The sequence below is a fragment of the Rhinopithecus bieti genome, unplaced genomic scaffold (genome assembly GCF_001698545.2).
Source record: "Rhinopithecus bieti isolate Rb0 unplaced genomic scaffold, ASM169854v2 scaffold_26676, whole genome shotgun sequence".
Classification (NCBI taxonomy): domain Eukaryota; kingdom Metazoa; phylum Chordata; class Mammalia; order Primates; family Cercopithecidae; genus Rhinopithecus; species Rhinopithecus bieti.
In genome coordinates, this window is record NW_016812009.1 from 22,765 (window position 1) to 27,569 (window position 4,805).

Below are 4,805 nucleotides of genomic sequence, written 5' to 3' on the forward strand. Positions count from 1 at the left end.
CATGTTTGTGATCCCAGCACTTTGGGAGGCTGAGGCAGCCAGATCGCTTGAGCCCAGGAGTTCGAGACCAGCCTGGCCAACACAGTGAAACCCCATCTCTACTAAAAACACAGAAAATTAGCCAGGTGTGGTGGTGCGTGCCTGTAATCCCAGCTACTCAGGATGCTGAGGTGGGAGAATCGCTTGAGCCTGGGAGATGGAAACTACAGTGAGTAGAGATCGTGCCACTGCACTCCAGCCTGGGCAACAGAGTGAGACCCTGCCTCAAAAAATTAAATTAAATTAAAAACAAAAAAGAATATCTATTGGATAAATGTTTGGCAGTTGAATTGCTGGGTCATTGGTCTGGTGCCTTTTTAATTTTGATGGATCTTGCCAAATTGCTCCCCAAAGAAATAATCCGAATTTGCACTCTGACCAGCAACATATGAAAGTATCTACTTCCCTATACCCTCGCCAAATACAAGGTTCAATCTGAAGTGTTGTCTTTTCCAGTCTGATTTATTCAACAAATATTTATGGAGCATCTCATCTGTTATGTGCCAGGCATTTTCTAAGAGCTGGGAATACAGCAGTGAATGAAATAAATACGAATCTTTACTCTCATGGAGCAAATGTTCTAGTGGGAAGTCAGACAAACAAAGCATTATTCAGTATGTTAGGAGTCGGTATGTACTATGGAGAAAAATAAGGCGAGGAAGGGAGTAAGAAGTGCCAGGGAGAGCGGGGTGTGTGTATGTGTGTGCGTGCGCGCGCATGTGCGTGCGTGCGTGTGCGTGCGTGTGTGTGCGTGCGCGTGTGTGTTGCGTGGAGGGGAGTGGTGCCTGCACTTTTAAATGAGGTGGTCAGGGAAGGCCTTGCGGAGACTATGACATGTAAGAAAAACTTGAAGGAGGTGAGCAAGCTAGCCATGATACTGCCAGGAAGAGTATTTCAGGCAGAGTGAAAGCTATGGGCAAAACCCTAGAGGGAGAATGAACTATAGGGTACCTGTGAGAGAGTATGGACTCCAGGGGCCCTAGAGAGAAGGGGGCCATGGAAGGGGAAGAGTTATAGGAGATAGTGGAACATGGGACGTTGTAGGACATTGATTGCAAGGACTCTGGATTTTGCTCCACATGAGCTGAGCAAATCTTCGGAGGTTTTTGAGTAGAGGGAACGATATGGTCTGACTAAGATGGTAATAGGATCCACTGGCTGCTGTCTTGAGAAAAATCTAGGTGTCAAGGGAGATGTATATGGAGGCCATTCTAATAACCCGGGTGACAGATGACAGTGGTTTAGACCAGGGTGGTGGGTGGTAGCAGTCTAGGTGATAAGGAATGACTGGACTCTGGATGGAATTTGAAGGTAGAGCCAACAGAATATGCTGAAGGATTGTAAGTAGAGTGTGAAAAAAAAAAAAGAAAAAAGAAAAAAGTGAGTCCCAAGTTTTGGATTTATAAACTTGCAGGCTGAATCTCCACTGGCTGAGATAGAGGGAGTGTGGGAGGAACCGGTTTGGAGGGTGAGGAGGAGGAGCAAGAGCTTATGAAAGTGTCAGTCCTCATGGGTGGTGAATTATTTTTAAAAATGTCTTACTACACATAGGTTTGTCCTGTTCCAGCTACAGTGTGAGGCTGAAGGGACTTACCAAGTACGTATTCATTGAGAGGCTACTAACAGATAAGTAAAAATAACAGAAGGTCCCTGCAGCCTCTGGCTTAGCTGAGGAGACAGGATATGGACCCATCATGAAACATTAACAGGATGTGACAGAGAACCAGCTGTCACCAGACAGCACAGGACTGTGTTGTCATGCCCACACCATGTCGCTTACCACTTGCACCTGGTGCCAGGATGAAGGCTGAGTGTGGTTTTAGAAAGCACACTTCCTACTGGCTGGAAAATCCCCTGGTAAAAATGACTATATTCTGAAATTGGATTTTGGATTTTAAGATAATCCACCTAGGTTCAAGTAGAAAGTGGGTAAAGGAGGGTCCCAAAATGTGAACTCAGCTAGCAAGAAAATGAAATCTAGGGACGGACAACTACTACTAACTATTGGAGTTGGATTTGCTGAGAATGGAGTAATTGGAGCATTCAGCTCCTGGAAGATATAGGTGCTGTGCCCCATTACTAACTTTGATTTTTAAACATGTCACTTATTTTTCTGAACCTCAGTTTTCTAATCTGTGAAATAGAGGTGACAAGTCTTACCCTATTCAACACAGTTGTGAGACTCAAATGAGACAGTTTTAAAACCTTTATAAAACCCTGAAGAAATATCAGAATTCAATATTATTAAACAAATTCAAATAATATAGGCCTGTTGGGGGAAATGTCTGCTCCAGCACTACTTGGCTTGCATATGACATTTGTACCTCTGCAATATACAGACATCTTTTATGTGGTTTGTTTCAGACAGGGTATTTATAGAAAGCCACAAAACTACATCTATTTAACAAACTTGATCAAGATGTTAATGTCCTGCCTTGCTAAGGATTATGTCGAATGTTTGCCAACTCTAACAGTTACTAACATTTTTTAAATTAATTTTAAGTTCTAAGTCTTCTGAAAAATTGGAATATTACAGTTCAGATTTCCTCTGTTGACTATCCACAACGCTAATCCCCTTTCTACCTCCACCCCCCCCACATTCCCCAGGGTAACCATTATTATCAATATGGTACAAACCTTTTTCTGGACACATAAACACGTATGTGTACTTGTGATGTAGCATCATTGTGTGTGCTGTTATTATCAGTGAGTTTTGTTTTATTTTGTTTATCTAAAAGGCATGCATGCATCTATTTGCAAGCTTTTTCTACTTAATAATATGTCTTGGAAAGCAATGCTTGTTATACATAATACTACCTCATTCTTATTAACTGATGGGAGTATTCTGTTTATTAGGTTTTAAGGGATTTTTAGATCAGTATTTTTCTTAGCATTCATCTTCCCAGAATTTTAGTGCCTTCATAGTTTCCTTGTTGATAAATTACAACTTTGATAGGAATGAAAACACGACCAAACTCTCCAGTTTCACATTCAAATGTGGTAGCTGAGATCACATTTTGACAATCCCATTTCCTATTTCAGATAGCATTCACAGGGGAGCAGCAAGCTTCCCCTTTTTTAGAGTGGTGCTAGATGGCTCCTACTGCCTAAGTTGAAGCCAACACCGCCAACCACAGGCAGCATCATCTGACTTTTACCAAGAGCCCCCTTGGCACCTGATGTCCGGGGAGCAGGCAGTCCCCTGACATCAGTGACTCACAGACCCATTATCTCCTTGTTTCTAAGGCAGACCTGCTGGCTCCTATTTTCAGATTTCCCCATAGCAGGGGAAACTCTAGAGTCTGGTTTGAAAACAACTAGTAGAATTTGCAGGCCCCTCTCTTTAAGAATTTTTTGACGACTTCTGGGAGTTAGAGGAAAAGCCATAGGCAGGGAGGAAGAAGTAGAAATTCAAAACATTTAAGTTCCGCCCAGGCATGGTGGCTCATGCCTTTATAATCCCAGCACTTTGGGAGGCCAATGTGGGTGAATCACCTGAGGTCAGGAGTTTGAGACCAGTCTGGCCAATATGGTGAGATCTCGTCTCTACTAAAAATATTTTTTTAAAAAATTAGCCAGGAGTGGTGGCACATGCCTGTAATCCCAGCTGCTCGGGAGGTTGAGGCAGGAGAATCATTTGAACCCAGGAGGCAGAGGCTGCAGTGAGCTGAGATCACACCACTGCACTCCAGCCTGGTCGACAGAGTGATACTCCACCTCAAAAAAAAAAAAAAATTAAGCTCCTATGGCACATCATTAACACATTTCACCAAAAAGTTGTGCTTAGACAACATAGCAATAGCTGGTATCATTCAGTTATTCGTTCTACAAAAATTTGTTAAGCCAGGCACTGGGAATACAATGGTGAACTAGAATGTAGGGTCCATTCATGGAGTAAAGGACTTTCTTTTGTTCTTTGCAGTATCCCCAACATCTAGAACAGTGCAGACCTTGCCATACGACAACATCTAGAATAATGCATGCACATAGTGCGCACTTAACAAATGTGCTGAATAAGTGCAAGAAAACAGAAAAAGAGCTATTTAGTGTTGGCATGGAAGGTTATGTTTAATTCTGAGGAGCCTATTTATGAGCTCCCCAAATCCAGCAGAGAAAAACTAACAAGCACCGTCTTCCTTAGAGAAAAAAGAGAGCTTCTGAAATAAACCAGTACTCTGAGCCAAGCATCATCACTCACCCCAAGTGATCCAAGATAGAGAAGCAACATGCCTCACCTCTCCAGAGAAGTCACATTAGGGAGTGACATGACTAACATCACCAAAGTAAAATCCAGCCACGGGTCCTTAAAGAGTCTCTTGTTTCTGCCTCTGTAGTATCCCTCACTCTGTCTTTTGGTAACAGCGTTTTGTTTTCCTTTGAAGAACACGCCCCCAATTCCACAGGTTGGCTATAAGAATGAAGGTACCCTCCATCCCTCACCCTTAACCCTCAACAAGAAATGGACATGTGACCAAGACATTGACATGTGACCAAGATGAGCCAATCACTTTTTCTATAATTTGCATCTTAAGGGCAAAGACTCAAAGTTGGAAAACAGTTGGAGTTGAGGCATGAATGATTTTAAGGGTAGCATCTTGAAGAGCCGGCCCAACCGCTATTGCTCTAGGCGTTAGATGCTTAGAGCTTTCCTGCTCTTGCATTTCCGAAACAAGGTCTCTTAGTCTAGCTGTTTAGTATTCCCATCATTCTATGGGTTACTCCATAACTTGTCAATCAACACTAATTATTTTTTTCTTTTTTGGCTT